This window comes from Elgaria multicarinata, chromosome 8, assembly GCF_023053635.1.
Source record: "Elgaria multicarinata webbii isolate HBS135686 ecotype San Diego chromosome 8, rElgMul1.1.pri, whole genome shotgun sequence".
In the NCBI taxonomy this organism is placed as follows: domain Eukaryota; kingdom Metazoa; phylum Chordata; class Lepidosauria; order Squamata; family Anguidae; genus Elgaria; species Elgaria multicarinata.
Window position 1 is genome coordinate 112,912,450 of NC_086178.1, and position 21,838 is coordinate 112,934,287.

At 43.4% G+C, this 21,838-nt stretch overlaps 1 protein-coding gene across 1 annotated transcript in view; it reads right to left on the bottom strand.

Annotated features, from left to right (window-relative positions):
* The window catches only part of SORBS1 (sorbin and SH3 domain containing 1), a 213,393-nt gene that overhangs the window by 170,513 nt on the left and 21,042 nt on the right, over positions 1-21,838 (bottom strand). The window contains exon 2 of the mRNA XM_063133194.1: positions 9,372-9,482. The gene's annotated coding sequence lies outside the window, so the exon portion shown is untranslated. The remainder of the gene's footprint in view (positions 1-9,371; positions 9,483-21,838) is intronic.

Below are 21,838 nucleotides of genomic sequence, written 5' to 3' on the forward strand. Positions count from 1 at the left end.
ACAGGGGTATTATTAGGTACTTAAAAGATGAAAATTCCCATGTGCTCATGCATGTACATTTATAATGACTTAAATTTATTTATATTTTACCAAACTTAGCAAAAATAATTGTGAAATAAAAAGTGCCTCTGAGCATATGCAGAATGCTTCTCTCACCACTGAGGAATTACAGTTTTCTCCTCTCATATATTACTGCATTTATTTCCCGCCTTTTTTCCTCCAAGGAACCCAAGGTGGCGTACATAATCCTCCTTCTTTCCATTTTATTCTCACAACAGTAACCCTATGAGGTAGGTTGGGCTGAGGCTGTGACTGGCCTAAAGTCACCCGGTGAGCTTCCATGGCTGAGTGGGGACTAGAACCCAGTTCTCCCGACTCCCAGTCCAACATTTTAGAAAGTAAAACTTCAGCATTTCTTTTTAAATATATTAAGCACTGACCACACCTGGGTTACAAGAAAACAACAACCAGTTCACATACGTTCTGTTCCCCTCCTCACAACAATCCCTCATTTTTCCATCCTCCAGCAACTCTTCATAAAAACAGATGCTTTGTTTTTATTTTTTACAAGTCTTCTCTATCTCCTCCTCATTATGTGCAAGTTCTTGTTGCCTCCTCCCCCCTACAACTTAATTGGTGCCAAGACTTCATCAAGATTCAGCCAGGAAGTCTGCTTTCACTACTAAGTCTAATTTATGTAGAAAGGACCTATGATCATATACCATGTGCCTTTCTCTCATCATTGTAGTTAGTTCTATGAAAAAGGGAAAATGCATAAATGACAAAACATGCCTAGGATTGGGCTGAAAGAGTAGCCAAGTCAGTGGAGCGATATGGGGTAGGCTGCTTTTTTTAAGCTTACAGTACCACACTTACAACTCAGGACTTATTTCTAAGAAGACATGTAGAGGATCAGGCTGCAAACCTTCTCAGTCGTAAAAAATAACTTGGAATGAAAACCCACATACACTTTCCTGGGAATAAGCCCCATTGAACATACTTGGATTTATTTCTGAGCGGTAAAACAGCAGTTTCTGCAGCTGAAACTCTCCCCACGGCCTGAGTTCGATCCCAGCAGAAGCTGGTTTCAGGCAGCCAGCTTGGGTCGACTCAGCCTTCCATCCTCCCGAGGTCAGTAAAATGAGTACCCAGGTAGCTGGGGGGAAAGGTAATAACAGCCGGGGAAGGCAACGGCAAACCACCCCGCTATAAGGCCTGCCAAGAAAACATCAGCGAAAGCTGGCGTCCCTCCAAGAGTCAGTAATGATTCAGTGCTTGCATGAGAGGTTCTTTTCCTTTTCCCAGACATACATTGGATTGTATAAGTGATTATTCCTACTTGAAACCCTGGAAAGCCATTGCTAACAATCAGTGTCAACAATACTGCACTTGACAGATCTGTCTCGGTATAAAACAGCTTTCTGTATGCCTGTGCTCTCTTTTCAGAACTGCCCAAGAGTTGGTCTAGATCTGGGGTCCCCAGTGCAGCACCTGTGGGCATCCCTGTACCCACAAGGCCAGGCTGAAGCACCCACCAAGCTATTTCCCCCCTCTGCAAGTGAATGGAACTAGTGAGTGAGTGTGTGGGGTCTTCCTTGCCTAAAAATGGTTGGAAGAGTGGCAAAGCCCACTTCCACTAAGAACTCTTGAAGCAACAGCGTTCACCCCCACTAGCCAATTTTTACCGAATTTTCTCACAACATGCAAATGAATTGAAACATTGTGCCATCCAGTTGCATGGGGATGGAAGAGAGGGAGAAAGGGGGGCAGTGTGTGTGAGAGAGGAACCAGACAGAGAGCTGGGGAGAAGGAAAAAACAGAATGAGAAGCCCACAGAAAGGGTGCACATTCATGTGCACACACAAACATAGATAAGGAGAGGCGATCCCAACATTTTTGTGATAATCCCTCCCACCCCATACAGAAGCCAATTTCTGGTGGTGCCCAGGGCACTTTTCAACATGCCAAATTGTACTCACAGGCCAACAAAAGTTGGGGACCCCTGCTCTAGATGGAATAAAAAAGAGAAGGAAAATCCAAGACAGGAAAAGAAGAATGGTGGTTATAACGGGATGCTGGGGAGATAGTTCCCCAAGCATAAACACCAACTGCACAGTTACAAGATGGGGGATACTTGGCTCAGCAATACTACAAATGAGAAGGATCTTGGAATTGTTGTAGATCACAAGCTGAATATGAGCCAACAGTGCGATATCGCTGCAAGAAAGGCAAATGCTGTAATAGAAGCATTAATAGAAGTATAGCTTCCAAATCACATGAGGTACTGGTTCCTCTCTATTCGGCCTTGGTTAGGCCTCATCTAGAGTATTGCGTCCAGTTCTGGGCTCCACAATTCAAGAAGGATGCAGATAAGCTGGAGTTCAGAGGAGGGCAACCAGGAAGATCAGGGGGGGATCTAAACTACTGGTTTTAAAGCGCTTTAAAGCACTTTGAAAACGTTTTGAAAACTGTATATGCAGTGTGTCCTGGGCCCCAACAGTTGTCAAAACTGTTATAAAGTGCTTTAAAGCACTTTAAAGCAGTAGTGCAGATTCCCCCCAGGGGTCTGGAAACAAAGCCCTATGAAGAGAGACTGAAAGTTCTGGGCATGTTAACCTGGAGAAGAGAAGATTGAGGGGAGACATGATAGCACTCTTCAAATACTTCAAAGGTGGTCACACAGAGGAGGGCCAAGCTTCTCGATCCTCCCAGAGTGCAGGACACGGAATAACAGGCTCAAGTTAAAGGAAGCCAGATTCCAGCTGGACATCAGGAAAAACTTCCTGACTGTTAGAGCAGTACGACAACGGAACCAGTTACCTAGGGAGGTTGTGGGCTCTCCCACACTGGAGGCATTCAAGAGGCAGCTGGACAACCATCTGTCAGGGATGCTTTAGGGTGGATTGAGCAGGGGGTTGGATTCGATGGCCTTGTAGGCCCCTTCCAACTCTGCTATTCTATGATTCTATGATTTTATAAGTGGTTTCTTACTGAGGCGCAGCTCTTCAAAGGAATTTGGGAGAGGTGGGAGGTATGCTTAGGAGGCAATCCAATCTGATCCGCCCTGGGTAACTGTAAGCCCCCAAACTCTGAGGCTTAAGAATATCCAAGGGAGAGCACGAAGCACCTCATGGCTACTGCTCTGCAATTCAGCTAGATGAGCTATTTCACCTGTCTAGCAGAGGCTTTCGGGAAGGAAGGAGGCTGGGGATTCTTCGTAGCCCCATACCCCCAGTCTCTCCCCCTCCCCGGGAACACCCCCTTTCACCCCTTGTGAGCTCATAACAGCAGCCAGGGCACTTTTCTCAGCACTGGTCGCAAGGAGGAAGTGGATGGGGCGGGGAGCACAGTTTGTGCCCGGTGCTGCCCAGGGGACCATAGGACTGCTCTCTTAATGAACTTTATGAAGTGAGGTGATTTTATGATGTTGTGTTTCAGGTTCTGTGAACCACCCAGAAAACTTGGGCTATTGGGCAGTATAGAAATAAAATGAATGAATGAAAAAGTTGCTGAGGGCTTTTTCTTCCTTTTTTTAAGCAGTAAAACGTATTGAAAAACCTCACACCTGCTGGCAGTTCTATGAGGCACTCTGCATGTCCCACCCTTCCTGTTGGCATAATCTGCTGCCTGCAGCTATGTGGAAGAAGTTGGGGGCAGGGGAGAAGTTTGTGGAGGCTGAGGGGGCTCCATGTGTGTGAGTTTGCATTTATTGTCTCCTTCCACCAAAGAGCTGAGGGCACCATTTCTGCATAGTGTGTACTAGCCCAGGGCTATGCATTTATTTATTTATTTATTAAAAATGAATGAATCCCATTTAGTAGGGAAATGTTATGAATGTCTACTCGGAAGTAAGACACATTCATTTGAATGGGATTAATTCTCGTGCAAGGGTGCATAGGACGGCAACCTTCGCATTTCAGTGTTGATGTGGAATTAAAATTAATCTTGTTTTTATTTAGTTGCCTTTTAAAAGAATTGTGAATGCTAAGACATTGCATAATGGAAGGGAAAATACTTTTTGCTTTGAAGTACAACTATATGCTGCTTCAAAGAACTGGAATCATAGAATAGTAGAGTTGGAAGGGGCCTATGAGGCCGCTGAGTCCAACCCCCTGCTCAATGCAGGAATCCACCCTAAAGCATCCCTGACAGATGGTTGTCCAGCTGCCTCTTGGATTTCTCCAATGAGGGAGAGCCCACCATCTTCCTAAGCAATTGGTTTCACTGTTGTACTGTTACCAAAATTTGGTTCTAAGGGTGATAGACCTTCGCCAAGATTATTATCTGTACATTTGATTCCGGACAAGGTGTCACTTGGAAGGGACAAGAGTCACAGAGAGTTGAAATATAGTGGCAGAGAAGGCAAAACAAGTGAGTAGAGTGAAAAGGAAGGTCAGAGAACTGAGAAGGAGACCAAAAGGCATAATAATAATAATAATAATAATAATAATAATAATAATAATAATAATAATAATAGAAGAAAAAATATTTCTTACCCGCCTCTCCATTCTGATTGAGGCGGGGAACAACAATAAACGATAAAATACATAATACCCAATTAAAGCATAATATACATTGTTAAAAACATCCTAAAAAACATCCTAAAAGTATTGTTAAAAACATCTTAAAATTCCACTGGATAGGCCTGCCAGCAGTATCAGCAGGCAAAAGTATGTAGAAGGTGAAAGAAAACAGGATTGAAAAGTTTGAGAAGGTAATGAGGTGTCAGTAGGCTTGAGCAGGGAGGAAAAGGCTGCAGACAGATAGCTGGGCATAGAAAAGATTGTGAAAGAAGGTGAGACAAGAGAGGAAGTGACAACAGAGAAAGGACTAAGAAGGTGGCGAGAAAAAGGGAAGGTGGCAGGATTGTGGGTTGAGAGAAAAAGTGGCAGCAGAGAAAGGGATAAAGAACTGCAAGGTGGTAGGGAGAGGAAAAGACACCAGCAAGTGACAGATACAAAAGGAGGTGGTGAAACATTATAACTGGTAAAAGTTAGAGAAAGTGAGAAGATAGGCAGAAGAAGATAGGCAGAAAACCATCGCAATCTTCCCCTTCAGCTTGTACTTCACTTTTTTATTTATTTATTTATTTATTACATTTTTATACCGCCCAATAGCCGAAGCTCTCTGAGTGGGTCACAAAAATTAAAACCATAATAAAACAACCACTGGTTAAAAGCACAAATACAAAATACAGTATAAAAAGCACAACCAGAATAAAACCACGCAGCAAAATTGATATAAGATTAAAATACAGAGTTAGAACAGTAAAATTTAAATTTAAGTTAAAATTAAGTGTTAAAATACTGAGAGAATAAAAAGGTCTTCAGCTGGCAATGAAAGGAGTACAGTGTAGGCGCCAGGCGGACCTCTCTGGGGAGTTCATTCCACAGCCGGGGTGCCACAGCGGAGAAAGCCCTCCTCCTAGTAGCCACCTGCCTCACTTCCTTTGGCAGGGGCTCACGGAGAAGGGCCCCTGTAGATGATCTTAAGGTCCAGGCAGGTACGTATGGGAGGAAGCATTCCTTCAAATAACCTGGCCCCAAACCGTTTAGGGCTTTAAATGTCAATACCAGCACTTTGAATCGGGCCCGGACCTGGACTGGCAGCCAATGAAGTTGTAAAAGGACTGGCGTAATGTGATCTCGCCAGCCAGTCCCTGTTAGTAAACGGGCTACCCTGTTTTGTACCAGCTGAAGCTTCCGGACCGTTTTCAAAGGCAGCCCCACGTATAACGCATTGCAGTAATCCAAACGAGAGGTTATCAGAGCATGGATAACTGTAGCTAGGCTATATCTGTCCAGATAAGGGCGCATGGGACCTTACTTATCATAGTTCTGAGTGTATTAAAATCAGCTTTCCTAAAATCCAGAGTACATGTATGGCTACACTCAGCTTTTGCTTCCTTTAAAATCAAGACTTCAAGTATGATGTGGTCACTTCCCCCCAAAGTTCCCATAACGGTCACTTCATCCACTAAGTCATCCCTATTGGTCAGTATCAAGTCAAGGATAGCAGGGTTTTTTAAAAGCAAATTTTCCAACTGCACAAATGCCCTATCAGACATCCCCCCCTCGCCCCCACCACCACCCAAGCCAAACACATTATTTCTCTTTCACAACTGGACAGATTATCACCAACACTAGTAGCACCTTAGACTTAAAGACAGTTTGACAGGGCCATACAGATACCCAGAAAGGATGACAGACCAAGAGAAGTACACCACTGGTTGTCACCTACAGCTCCCAATTGAAGCCACTGCAACGGATCATCAGTGGACTCCAACCCATCATCAGCACAGACACTTCCCTCTCACAAGCGGATGCTGACCAGCAACAGTACACAGGACAGAGACACAGAGGGACCAGGCCATGCAATAGACCCGAGTGCCAACTCTGCCCCCACATCTATTCAGGCAACACTGTCACAGAACCCAACAACATCAGTCATACCATCAAGGGCTCTTTCACCTGCATCCTCCAATGTAGAATATGCCATCATTTGCCTGTAATGCCCCTCTGCAGTTTACATAGGACAAACAGGTCAACCTCTGCACAAGAATAAATGGACACAAATCAGATATAAGACAAAGTAGAACCCAGAAGCCTGTGGGAGAACACTTCAACTTTCCAGGGCATACGACTGCTGATTTGAAAACCACCGCATTACAATAAGTACACGGCAGAGGAATAATCCAACAAGAAATAGCTGAACTGGAAATTATCAAGAAACCGGACACTATACAAAGTGGTTTGAACAAAGATGATGGCTTTCTCTCCCACTATGTGATTTAACAACTCCTAATTGGACACTGTAACTGCTTAACTCCCAAACCTCACCTCAGGGGAACCCTTCCAAGTGAACACTACAATCCTATGGAATTTCCTGGGAGTGAAGAGGTTAGTCTGTTTACAGGCAAGCAAAGCAGCTAAGGGAAGCTACTTTGTTTGTTTGCAAGAGAGAAGCTTCTCTCAGGACCAATGACATGAGAATGGCTTTTGAGTCAGTTCCTGAGCAGCCAGGAAGAGGGAGATAGAATAAGGTTGATGAGTCTCCATTGCATTGCATTCTCCTACAGCAAAGAGGCAATTTAAGATTGGTTCAGTTGAGTTCTCTGACCTCCTAGAGGAAACTGCCTGGGCCTGGGGCAGCTTCAGTCTCTGAAAAGAGTGACTCGGGAGGACTCTGGTGATGTAGGTAAAGTGAGAATCCTGGAAGCTTAGGGTTGGTAGGGACACAAAATAAGATGTGTTGCTGTTAATTTCCTTTGTTTGCTTATCCCAATACATGCCTCAGAACTGTAGATTGCCCCAAAGGGAGAGAGAGCCAGAGGGGATGGATCCTCCTCCTGTAAAATCTATGGTATTCAGGAACCACCCTGGAAAGAGTTGAGGTACAGCAAACTTATTTATTATGAAGCTGGAATGTTATGTACAAGGCCGGCTGCTGCCAGATTCCATCATGGCTCTCCGGCCTGGTCTAGCTTGTGTGTGTGACTGCATGGGGCTGGAGCAACGCCAGCGTCTGGCTGGCCTTAACAGCTACTACAAAAAAATAAAAATAAAAAATGGACTGGATCTGTAAACAATACACCTCCCTCCTGTTTGCCTAAATCCAAGGAATTCTGGTTTAAAGAAAAGTGTAGGCTTTAGAGTAGGTTGCAGACATACAACCCCCTAGTTCAAAGAGATTGTTGCTAGAGGACAATTTTCCAGGCTTCCCCCCGCTTGAACAACAAAGAGATGGAACAAAATCTGGTGGCAGAAGTGCAAGTGCATTGCATTCTGTGATTGTTTCTTCCGCTCTTTTGCTCTTTTTGGGACCCAGACTTTATAATTGTCTTTATGCTTTTGTGTGTGTGTGTGTGTGTGTGTGTGTGTTCACATTCAATAATGGCCAAAAGGATGGGACAGGAATGCCTCACAGGATGGCTCGCTGTCAAGTCGAAGTCTAGTGACATCAGGCAAAACCTGTCACTAGAGAAGGAAAAGATACCAAGGACAGTTCTACAGCACATATTGCGCTTCGAGACGACAGCATTAGTAGTTCCATTTGCTCTGGGAGTAGGCGACATTGCAGCAGCCAGGACAATGTAGAGGTACACAGCAGTGGCAGCGCCATGGACCAACCCCAGACTACAGCCATCACTATTGGAGACATGGGATCATCGTCAAAATCTTCAAAGGGAAAAGGGAAAAAGAACACGTTTCTCTGATATACACTTAAAAGGGCATCACTACGTTTGATGCATCCCATGTTACAGCAACCAGAACACTACAAAGATTTTCCTGAATACTTAAAAAATGCCTGCCATAGCCACGGAAAAAGGGACAGTTTATCAGAAAGAAACTGTAAATGCTCATTTGCCAATCAACTTCCATGCAGAAGCTATAAAGGCCCATCATATTGCTTCTCTCCCCACAGTGGAAGATCTTCAGGCAAGCAATATGGGCAAAGCTATTAGAAAGCAACTGAAAAATTGGCTGACAAGATTGGAGGTCTAATGCTCCATGTGCATGGAGATGCCAAAAAAAACCCCCACCTTGAGTGGACACTCCATTCCTACTCGTGTTATCAGCCAGTTTCCCCAGGCCTTCTAATTCAACTCTCTGAAGCTGCTGAATGATGTTCCTATTGAACTTCAATATGGGAGTATAAATGGTCATCATGATTTCCTTCAGTGCATTGTAGAGAATGACCAGGAGCGTCTCCAGAAAAAGTTGTGCAAGGACACACTAGAGCTGTCACTGTTCAGTGATGGATCAGTAGGCAGGACACGCATAGACAAAATGTATACATTGGCCAAAGTGGTTTTCAAATCTGGAGAAGAAGAGCAATACTACTTGGAAGCACAAGAGCCAACAATCCACGGGGCGCAGGGCCTCATGTCTGCAATTGAAGAAGGTTGCAAGGGTGTGATTGGAGACCTTGCCACACAGGATATTTTCAAAAATGCCTCTTCTATTGTGACTGATGGAACATCAGCTGACACTGGGGAGGAAGCAGGATTGTGCCACCTGTTTGAGGAATGTATGCGAGGCACTGGTAATAACATCCCACTCATCAAGATCTGGTGTTCCCTCCACAGGTCCAACCTGGCATGGAAAAAGTGTGCAACACTGTCACTAAAGTGAGCCACATTTTTCAGAAGCTGGGTTCAATCTGCTCTTTCTTCCATGTATCAGGTGTGCACACACGAGAACTGAATGAGTTGGCTGAAACAAACAAACTTTGCTTGCTATCACTCCCAACCAGAGTACTGGACAGAGTACTCCTTTTCCCTCATGGATACAATTCTTCACTCTTGGCACATGCTTGTTATTTACTTCAAACAATTGAAGGAGGATGGCAGCAAGGGATTCTTTACTTACCTCGTCACAGAGGAAAACCTTAAACTCATGGCATTTCTGGCAGACATCCTTTGTGTGTTCAGCAGGTACCAGAAGCAGCTTCAAGCAGATGCTATCACCATCCTGGACCTGCTGAGGATGACAGCGGTGGTCAGATCTAAAATCAATGCTCTCTCAGAGATACCTCTGCTTGGTAGGTGAGTACCTCTGCATGAAAACACTGAAATGGATGAGACTGGACCAAAACAACTGAAAAGACTGACCCTAATAATGAGGAGGCCAAGGAGGTGTAAGTTGCACCACCAGTTTGTTACTAACAATCAAGATATGGAGGCTATTTTCATTGAAGTGCAAGAGTGTCTCAGTAATTTCCTTGAAGAAAAGTTCAGCATCAACAACAACCTAAAAAATAATGCCAAACTGTTTTGTGACCTCTCGCCAGATGTGGATCTCAAGACGGTGTTCAACATATTGGGAGCAGACTTGGATCTCACAGAACTGGGGATGGAGTATGAAGAAATATTGGACATTGAATGCATTGAGAATGTGTGCACCATGGCTTTGAGTGACAAGGTCAAATTCTTTCCAGGGTCACCAAATTACAAGAATGTCACTACGATCCTCTCCCGCATACTTGCTGTAAAACCCCATGGTGCTGATGTCGAGAGGCTCAAAAGTGCAAGTGTTGCACTCAAAAGTAAAAGTAGGACCCAACTATCTGTGCAAACACATAACTTTTATCTTCATATCCATTAAAACATGTCACCATTGGCAGACTGGGGGGGATTCCACACGTCGTACTGAGAGCGCTTCCATGCGCCCCCAGTGTGGCCCCCAAGCGATCATGTAGCTTGCCTGGAGAAGAGACTAGGAAGAGGCGTCCTTGCCGCCGCCGCTGCCGCCACTCACCTACCTCCTCACCGGCTGGGTCGGAGTCCGACCCGACCGGCGAGGAAGTAAGTGGGTGGCGGCGGCAGCAAGGACGCCTCTTCCTCGTCTCTTCTCCAGGCAAGCTACATGATCGCTTGGGGGCCGCACTGGGGGCGTATGGAAGCGCTCTCAGTACGACGTGTAGAATCCCCCTGGGACTCCAGACCAGCTGCTTTGCATTGGCTGCAGAAGAAAGAACATAGGGTACAAGATAGGCCTAAAGCATGAGAATAGGAGTACTTTAAGGGTATTTACAAGGGTGCGACAAAGCGTTACCTGCCCAAAGTTGAAGGTGAAGAACAGGAGGTTCTGGCCAAAAAATAAAAGTTTTTTTTTAAAAAAAAATGGTTTGGGCATTTGCTTTATGAGAACTGAGCACATTCTACTCTTATACAATTTGTGTTACATGCCATCCCTGACTTTGTCTATTGTTAAGTTTTTAATGAACACATACACGTAACACATACCACATGTCTTATTTTTTCACTTTTTCCAACTGCACATTATCAGATTTTCAACTGCACATTTTGTGTCCAACGGCACACTAAAAAAAAAACTGGATAGCTGATCCTCTAGTTCCTTCCTCCACTTTCTGTAGGAAAAAGTTATCACCCACACATGTCAGGAATTTCTTGGAAGGGCCACTTTTGGCAGAATTTGTCACCCAACAGGTATCAGAGTAATTGAAGTCCCCCATCACTACTACATCACACTTCCTTGAAACACTAGCAATTTTCTTTTCAAAAGTTCCATCATCGTCTTCTCCTTGATTGGGTGGTTGGTATTAGACTCCGACTATCATGCTCCTTTTATTCCTTGCCCCATTTATTTTAATCCAGATGTTCTCAATGGAGCTACCAGGCTTATCCTCCTGTATTTTTGTGCAGGGATAAATATTTTTAACTTATAGTGCAACTCTGCCTCCCTTTCTATTTTTTCCGTTCTTTTTGAACAAGTTATATCCCTCAATTGCTATATTCCAGTCATGGGAGTCATCCCACCAAGTTTCAGTTATACTTATCAAGTCATATTTGCCTTCATGTATTAAGAGTTCATGTTCGTTCTGTTTGTTTCCCATACTCTGGGCATCAGTATATAGACGTCGAAGACCATGTACTTTATAGTATGGCTTCGTTCCTACATTGTTGTGGACATTATTTTTGGGCACTATTGGAGCTGTTCTCTGTGTTATGGTGCATAGGCCTTCATCCATTGTTGCCTTGAAGTTTACGTCTCCCGCCCCCATAGGATTCAGTTTAAAGCCCTCCTGATCAAGTTCTTCATGCTGTGGCCAAACACATTCTTTTCAGCCCTTGTGAGGTGCAACCCGTCCCTTGCCAAGAGACACATGTTGTGTCTGTTATTAGGGAGTGGTAGACTGGATTCCTTTTCCCACACCCTAGTATGATCTATCTTCCTCCATCCACGTACTTTGCCAGATTTTCATTCCAAGGGGGGGAGTTGTGATAGATCCCTTGTTATGCTCCAAGAAACAGAAGATGACATCTTAGCTTTTTCATGGAGCACAGCTAGCAGTAGCGGTTATCTTGCTGACAACATCCTATTTCAGAAGGTGGGATGACTTGATACTATCCAACAGAGAATAATTGGCCAATGAGGTTAAATAGCAGTAACTTTGGGGGAAGTAAATGCTGTAATTCTTGTGGAAAGATAAATATATTCAAACATATACCCATGATAATAATGTAAGCCGTATGCAGGCTTTGCCTGCTTGCATGTTAGGAAAAAGTATGGAGGGGAGATAAATGCACACATAAGCTCTGCCCCAATATTAAATTAAGCAGAGACAAATGCAAAGATCTGCTTGCAAAATGGATTTTGGGATTGCTGTTGAACATAAACTGTAAAGGAGTCAGTATTCTGATGCAGCTGGGAAAAAAAGGCTAATGCAATATTAGGGCGCATGAATAGAACCATAGTTTCTAAGTCATAAGAAATAATACTTCTACTTTATTCCTTACTGGTCAGATCACATTGAGCCTTTTTTTCTTGGTTCTTTTTATGGGAATGGGTGCTTTATGTCTGCTTGACATTATGGAGGACTAGTGGAGACATAGTTTTCTTTGTTACTAATGTTGATGGTTTCTTCGCGGGGTGGGGGGGGATTAAATTGTTTTTTGCCTGCTCCTCATAAACTGGCAAAACCAAAGAGGTTCCTTGCAGTTCAAGTGTTCCTTAGAGTTCAGGAGCTTGTAGCTCCATTTGTCACCCCACAAAAGGTAAAAATTTAAAAAGTAAATTCAATTTGTAATAATTGTTTGAATACACTGTACTTTTAATATATCAAATGTGATAATTTTATGCCAAACCAACTTGTACATAATGACATTTTATGTTCCTAAAGTAACAAAGTGACTTTCAATCTGTAAAAAGTGCCAATATTGCATTTTTTCAATTTTTCTGAAATTATTTGTTTTTTCCCCAGAAAAAAATGGGGGAGAGGAAATGTCCGTCCGTCCATCCCCCAGTGGCTTCAAAATTTCCAGAATTTTTACATCTCTAGCTCCATCTCAGCTTAACCCATCCTGCCAGCTAAAAAGATGTAAGTAACAAACAGGCATGGGCAACTTACAGGAGGATTCCTCTAGCAAAACAGTACAGCTCAGATGCTTCATAAGGCAATGTGGGGCATCTTTGCTGGTCCCAGGAATTCCACCCTCCCCATCTTGAATTGGCCACAAAAGACCAAGGAAAGGTATGGGGAAATGGAAGTTAAGTTGCACGCAAGCATAATTTGTGACGTCGCACAACATTGTCACTAATCATGGGGGCACATTAGTTGTGATGTTCAGCTGCCTATTATGCATTAAATGTAAATATTTGTCAAGTTATTGTTTATATTATGCATAAAGTTCAAGGAAGGAAATAGACCTCAATGTACTTGCGATTTGTATTCACAGGTTGGGCACGTAAGGTGTGTGTGTGAATGCCTGAGTGCTGATTGGATAGTGGCGGGGGAGTGCTTGGATTGGCTGTGTGAGAGGGCGAGGGGCTGGAGAAATGTAGCTCTATATATAGTCTGAGCTGACATGAAGACAGGGTGTGTGGGTTATGATTCTGTGAAGAGTGGGGTAGAGAGAGTGAAGGAGTGATTAAGGAATGTGTATATGATTCCGTGAGAACAGAGATACATGGGAGAAATACATGACAGATGAGAAAAGTGGATGATTATATGATGGTGTAGGGTTATATGAGAGAAGTGGACGATTTTATGAGAATAAAGATAGTTGAGTATATAGACAGTAGTACCGTATTTCTTCGATTGTAAGACGCCATCGATTGTAAGACGCACACTAATTTCAGTACCACCAACAGAAAAAAAACCCTAAGACACACCTGCAATTCTAAGACGCACCCCATTTTTAGACATGTTTATATGAGGAAAAAAGTGTGTCTTAGAATAGAAGAAATAGGTATTCTATAGTGGAACCTTGTAAGAAAGAATTTACAGAAACCAACACGCTTAGAGGCTTGTAAATATACGCATTTGAACTGAGGAAACCCATCTGTCAGGGATGCTTTAGGGTGGATTCCTGCATTGAGCAGGGGGTTGGACTTGATGGCCTTATAGGCCCCTTCCAACTCTACTATTCTATGATTCTACTAGCTGTACCCTGCCACACGTTGCTGTGGCTCAGTCTGGTTAAATTGAAAAGGAAGAAAAGACAAAGTGGATGTTTCTAATATGTTTAATTTCACAATGCTTGTGGATATACAATATTTTTAGTTGTTCCATTGTCTGTGTAGATATAGAGATTGTCTGGTTTGCCGACTCTAGAACATGCAACATATAATTGTCCATGTGAGAAGCAATCTGTGTCTAGATCTAAACCGCACAATTCTAAAGATTGGCCCTGAGCTTTGTTGATGGTGATTGCAAACGCCAATCGAATTGGGAATTGCAATCTCTTAAATTGAAATGGCATATCTGTTGGAATCATAGGAATGCGAGGAATGAGGACATCTTCACCTTTGAAAGGTCCTGTCAAGATTGTTCCTTCTATGACGTTGCTCAGCAATTTTTTTACTGCAAGCCGCATGCCATTGCAAAGTTTTGTGAGAGAACATGCAAATAGGAGAGGAGGCAGAGGCAGAGGATTGGCCTACTGTTTGGTTTTTTAAAAAGGATGTTTTTACGGTGAGTTTATTGGAAACTCCTGGCAGTTACCTTTCTTCAGAACGTGTAACTGTCACAGGTGTGACATCTATATTCACTCAGCCAATTGTGAGAGAACATGCAAATAGGAGAGGAGGCAGAAGCAGTGGATTGGCCTGCTGTTTGGTTTTTAAAAAAGGATGTTTTTACGGTGAGTTTATTGGAAACTCCTGGCAGTTACCTTTCTTCAGAACGTGTAACTGTCACAGGTGTGACATCTATATTCACTCAGCCAATTGTGAGAGAACATGCAAATAGGAGAAAAGGCAGAGGCAGTGGATTGGCCTACTGGTTGGCGATGTCACAATGACCTATAAGAGCAAATAGGAGAGAACATGCAAATAGGAGAGGAGGCAGAGGCACTGGATTGGCCTACTGGTTGGCAATGTCACAATGATCAGCAGGACTGGTTTTTAGGAGGCCTATTTCTTCGATTTTAAGACAAACTTTTGTCCCCATATAGAACATAGTTACATAACAACGCTCGCGTATTCGAATGCAACGTTGTGTCAAAATTTTAAAGCAATCGGTGAAGAACTTTCAGAGATATAACGTCTGTTTCGAATAGACATTTACATTTTTATTTATATAGATAGAAGATGTACACTTACTTACGTTAAGAAATTCTAATTACTTTCAAACAACTGGTATGGTCTGTGGAGGAGTGACTGAGGAGAGAACAGTTAATGGTGGCAGCGGAATGGGAAACTGAGGGCCAGGTTGCTGGGCTGTGGAGTCTAAAGAATAACTAGTAGTAATTTATTAATGCTTAGGCCATAGGCCATTCACATACAAAATAGATACACTATGAAGAAACAACAATATGAAAATACTACATATAATCACAAACAGATCATACATAATAAAAGAATAAAATTCAATACAATTAAAAGCATAATTTGAATATAAAATGTGTAGTTAGATAACAGCATCTCCAGCACAGTCAACTGCAATCTCAGTAATAAATCTTGCCCGAATTTTCATTGCTGCCAGGGCAAAAAGGGAAACCTTGTGCTTTACCCTAGAGTCAGTGTCAGACAGGAAATAGAAAATCTTTTCTGAAGTGGTATTGAAGTGTAGTTGATACAGAATAGATTCCAAAAATTTGGTTCTTGGTTCAGAGTATAAAGAACAGAAGAACAAATAATGAGGCAGATCCTCAATTTCTGGGGCCCCACAAATACACAGAATAAGGGCCAAAGGGGTGCGCTGATATCTGCCATCCGTCACAGCTGTAGGCATAGTTTGAAAACGGAGGGCTGTAAATGCTTGCCTAAGCTTTGGGGATGTAAGCTTTACCAGGTAAACAGCCCTTTGGAGGTCAAATTTATTAAACCTATACCATTTTGAAAATTTAGAATTGTTAATAGCTTGTCTGTCCAGCCAAGCACCATAGTTAAAAATGTATTCCCGAAGTTTCTCCTTTGAGTTGAAGAAGTTGTCAAGAAGAACAGGTGTGGTTTGTGTAGAAGTGACTGAGGAGAGATCAATTAATGGTGGCAGTGGAATGGGAAACTGAGGATTAGATTGTGCTGAGCTGTGGGGCCTAAAGAATAAAGGCGAGACAGGAGCAGCAGCAGTAGGCCCCAATCCCTTACACACGTCATTAGCACAGAGGGGACTGAAGTGGTCCTGAGTGCGAGTGGCGTGGATAGTCCTGTCAGGTAGCTTGTGGGCGTCTCAGGTGAAGGCAAGATGTCATAGGTGCAGGCAGGATATCACAATCAGCCTTAGCTTCCAATTTCTTATCTTCCTGGAGATAGCTTTAACTCTGGTCTTAAACCAGCAAGCTTTCGATCACTGAATAATATATGATGTATGTGCATTGCTATTATATTTTCCAACTGATCTGAGTTGATTTTCATATATTATACTGTTGCAGTATTGTGCTTTACTGCTCCTCTTTTGCTTTCTCACACTTTTTCTCACAATTTCCTGAAGTTTTTTTTTTAAGCTTCAAAAAGTACAGAGCAATCATTAATCTTATGAGAAACTGTGTATCTAAATCCCCAAGGTGAATATGGAGAACAGCTATCCAGTTATCTTAGCACTTGTGCAAAGCACAGTTCTATACTCCAAAGCAACTCTACAAAATGCCATCCTCGGATGTTCATTTCCCCCTCTAATACCACATGAAATGTGTTCTGCCTAAAAGCTCAAAGAACACAACTGCAAGCCCTGTAAAAAAAAAAAAAAAAAAAAGCTCAAAGGCGCCAAATTGCAAGCCGTGTAAAACCGATCTGTGATGGAGAGTCAAGCTGGAAACTTCCTGTTGCCATAGCAACAGACTCTGAACATGTTAACTGAGGGGAAAAAATCTGCTGATGAAAATCTAGAATATATATGCCATTTCAAAGTCTGCTCAGGCTGGTTCTGCAGAGGTATTGGTATCACAACAATAGCCCTATGGAGGAATTCTCCCCACATGATTAGAATCACTTAAAGGGGAAAGTGCAACCACAGACACAGGCCCATCTACCTTGTGTCACCACCCTGTTGCTCAGCTCCACTGCAGCAGGAGGCCTGCTCTATATGGGTAGGCTGACCACATGATGTAGAGACCTGCACAATCAGGCTCTTATATCATATAGGGAGCTTATCCATGTAGAGTAGACTACAAACCATGAAACTCCAACGTGTGGAGGGCAGCCGAACCAAGCACTGTGGACATGACAGAGGAGATGGACACAGCGAGTGCATCCCGCTCTACCCCTCACCCGATTCTAATCACACTAGGGAGGGTGAACAGCTCCATTGGGCTGAGGACTCCATAAATTGCAGCTGGCCTTGGGTAGCCAACCATTATTTTCTATTAGTCAACTATGAAGTTTAATTCATAGCTGGACATCAGGAAAAACTTCCTGTTAGAGCAGTACGACAATGGAATCAGTTACCTAGGGAGGTTGTGGGCTCTCCCACACTGGAGGCATTCAAGAGGCAGCTGGACAAGCATCTATCAGGGATGCTTTAGGGTGGATTCCTGCATTGAGCAGGGGGTTGGACTTGATGGCCTTGTAGGCCCTTTCCAGCTCTGCTATTCTATGATTCTACCAAGATATTGCAACAATATTGTATGCATTTTAAAAACAGATATCAGTTCTATCAGACTGAATTAATAACAACTCAGAGTTTATCTAAATTAATGAACATATGTGATTCACTTTGTGAGTTTTGATCTTTTTTCTTTTTCAATTTTTAAGGCTAGTCCCACCCACACTAAACCCACCCCACACCAATATATTATACCATTTTATGAAAGTGCCAAATATTATAAAACAGCTCTGGTACAAAATCCCAATGGTAGGGAAAACATGGTGTTTGGCCAATTATGTGTCTGTTTTAATTACCTTTCCAAGAAACATTACCTCAAAAGGAAGAATGACACATTTTTCAAGAAGTAGGGGTCCAGTGGAATCTTAAAAAATAATATTTTTTTATGGCAAAAATTGTCAGAAACTAGGGGTAACTTCTCAGATGCAGATTTTTTAACCTATATCACTTAAACTCTTCGCTTAAACTCCTGACAAACACTTTGTCTGGAAAAGCTAGTCTCCAAGTTTTAGATTTATTCACAATTAGTCAGGGGTTTTTTGTATTTAAAAACCTTCAGTTCAAGAGATCTTAGAATTGTCCCAAAAGTTCACATAAAATAATAGAGTAAAATGGGGCACAGGCCCATTATGCAAATTTGCATGAGTTCTCTCTCTCACACACACACACACACTTAGAATAACTAAAATATTTCACCAACATTAGCAAAAATAACAGTGAAATAAAAAGTATCTCAGAGCATATGCAGAATGCTTTTCTCTTGACACCAAGGAATTAATCTACTCCTCTCCACACACCTAATAGTGATGGATATATCCCACAGAGAGATTAAAGCCTCAGCATTCCCTTTCATTAAGCACTGACCCACAGTGAAAACTACAACCAGATATTCTGTTCCCCTCCACACAACAATCCCTCCTCCTTTATCCAACTTCTAGCAACGCTTCATAAAATCAGATATTTTGTTTTTTGCAACTCTCCTCTACCTCTTCATTGTTATGTGCAAGTTCTCATTGCTAACGTCTCCCCATAAATTAATTTGTGGCAAGAAAATTTCACCAGGATTCAGCTAAGAAATCCATTTTCACTACTAGGGCTAAGTTGTGAGCATGTACTTCTGAGCATGTACCAAGTGCCCACCACTGAAGCTAGAGTCCATGCAATATGAAAAATCACACATTATAAAACATAAAATCATAGAATAGCAGAGTTGGAAGGTGCCTATAAGGCCATCGAGTCCAACCCCCTGCTCAATGCAGGAATCCACCTTAAAGCATCCCTGACAGATGGCTGTCCAGCTGCCTCTTGAAGGCCTCTAGTCTAGGAGAGCCCACGACCTCCCTAGCTGCAACCAGCCTGTTCAAGGGTGAGGAATGCTGACAGACATCTGGAGGGCACACATTTCAGCGTTTCTGACCATTGGTCATGATAGCTACAGCTGATGGGAGTTGAACTTTGAAACATCTGGAGGGCACCAAATTTGGGAAGCCTGGAGTAGGTTCTTGCTTTGGGTGAGAGTGGTCTTGGGTTCAATTCCTAGACACGTCCCTGGTCCTGAGGTGGGGAACAGCCATGCTTTTTAGGGGGGAAATTGAGAGTCAACATTGTGTAGTGTTTAAATGTCAAATTGGAATGGGGATACCTAGGTTCAAATCCACAATCTGCCATGAAGCTCACTGAGTGACCATGGCGTGACACTGGATTACACTGCCACTAAGGCCTTTAAGGCTAAGGCCCAACCCTTTACTCGGTGCTCTCTCTGCGAGGACGCACAGACCTTACTTTATGACCTTGTACTATTCCTTTTATGACCTCCCTCTTACTTAGCCAAGAACAGGAGGTGTAGGATTTTATATCCAAAGAAAGCTTAATTAATTAAAATAATAAGTTGATTTAATTAACTCTTAAATTGCTCTTTCCATATAGGTTCTTTCATCCACAATACTCCAAAATCAGTCTCTCAATCAATCCTTGCACAATCACCACAGACCTCTCTCTTTGTTCTCAAACGTAAAATCCTAACTCTGATCTAAACCCAATCTCAAAAAATCCCTCCCTCATCTCATTTTATTGCATCCTTGTCTTCCTCCCACAGACACAGCACCTGTTTTATATAGCACACCTGTCCTTCATCCCCCCTTCTCTCACTCTCTTAGCCAATCAGCTCCCTGGAGATACTTACCGAACCATAGATTTATAACAAGAATACACAGTTACAAACAAACTCAGTATGTACAGACGTGTATTGTCACAGTGACCTTGGGCCCATCACTATCTTTTAGCCTGTCCTTCCCTGGCTTGTTGTGAGGGTAAAATTGAGTAAAGATGAACCCTATTGCTGTCCTGAGCTGCTTGGAGAAAGAGCAAAATGGCTAGGATTTGGCTGAAAGGGAGCAGAACAGTGTGGGGCAGTTTATTAAGCCTGCAGTTACCATGTTCGCAACTCAGGACTTATTTCTGAGTAAAAACAGCAAATCAGGCTGCAACCTCTCCAGAAAAGCAACTTGGGATAGAATCCCAGGACCTCTTCCTTGGAAGTAAATCAAATTGAACATAATGGGACTTATTACTTCTGTTGATGTACCATCCCCCCCACTGCTCAACAGTCTCCCTTCCTGAGCTGGCAAGGATAGTCTCAGGGCTGGTGCTGGTGGTATCCCCACTGGATTGTTGTGCTGGGGGATTTCAACATCCATGCTGAGGCTGCCCTGTCAGGAGAGGCTCAGGACTTCATGTCTGCCGTAACAACCATGGGTTTGTCCCAAATGGTATCTGGCCCCACCCATGCTGCTGGGCACCCTCTGGACCTTGTTTTCTGTGTTGGATGGAGTGATAGCAATCTGAGAGTGGATGAACTTTGTACACTTCTGTTGTCATGGTCAGATGAGGCAGGGTTTCGACTTGCTGTTACTCAGAACCTCTACAGAGGTGGAGGACCAATTAAGCTGGTCCATCCCAGGAGGCTGAAGTAACCGAATGGTTTCCTGATGGCTCTTGGGGATTTTCTAGAGCGACATTGCCTAAAAACGTGGAGTGAATCCAATCAAGCATGGGCTAGAGGCTATTTGAAGGCCTACTCCGTGGCAATACAGGCAGCAAAAAATCCCTAATTTTCTCTGCCACTATTGCATCTGCAAAGAGCCACTCAGCGGAGCTGTTTCAGGTGGTGATGGGTCTTTTACATACTGGCCTGCAAGGGGAGAATTCTGACCTGTTGGCACTGTGAACAATTTGCCCAGCACTTGGCAGACAAAATCACTTAAATGCACTCTAACTTGGACGCTATAGTTGATACAGACACAGTGGATGTAACTTTGGCACCTGCTTGACCAGTGTTATTAGATACTTTTCAATTTGTACAGCCTGAGGACAGGATCCTTATAGAGGTAAGATCCACCACATGTATGCTAGATCGTTGCCATTCCTGGCTCATAAAAGCAGCCAGAGGGGGACTGGCCAAGTGGGTAAGTGGAGTGGTTAATGCACTCCTCCGCAAAGGCAAGGTTCCACCGTGCCTGAAGGAGGAGGTAATACGAATCATGTTGAAAAAGCTCTCCTTGAACCCCAATGTATTAGACAATTACCGGCCATTCTCCAATATTCCATTTCTGGGCAAGGTATCGGAGCGTATGGTGGCCTCCCAACTCCAGGGATTCCTGGATGAGACAGATTATCTAGATCCACTTCAATCTGGCTTCAGACCTGGTTATGGGACAGAAACAGCTTTGGTCACCTTGGTTGATGACTTATGCCAGGAACTGGACATGGGGAGTGTGTCCCTGCTGGTTCTGCTGGACCTCTCAACGGTGTTCGATACCATTGATCATGGTATCCTTCTGGGCCACCTCACTGGGATGGGACTTGGAGGCACTGTTTTACAGTGGCCCCATTCCTTCCTGGAGGGATGGACCCAGAAGGTGGTGCAGGGGGCCTGTTGTTTGACTCATTGGCCTATGGAGTCCTTCAGGTTTCCATTTTGTCCCCCATGCCATTTAACATATACATGAAACCGTTGGGAAAGGCTGTCCAGAGTTTTGGGGTGCAGTGTCACCACTATGCTGATGACACCCAACTCTACTTCTCCTTTCCACCCAATTCCAAGGAAGCTGTTGTGGTGCTAAACCAGTGTCTGTCGGCAAAAATAGACTGGATGAGGACAAACAAACTGAAGCTTAATCCAGATAAGTCAGAGGTGCTCCTTGTCAGCTGAAAGGCAGCTTAGGGAATAGGGATGCAGCTTGTGCTGGATGGGGTTACACTCTCCCCTGAAGACACAGGTTTGCAGCTTGGGTGTTCTCCTGGATTCAGCCCTGAGCCTGGATGCCTAGGT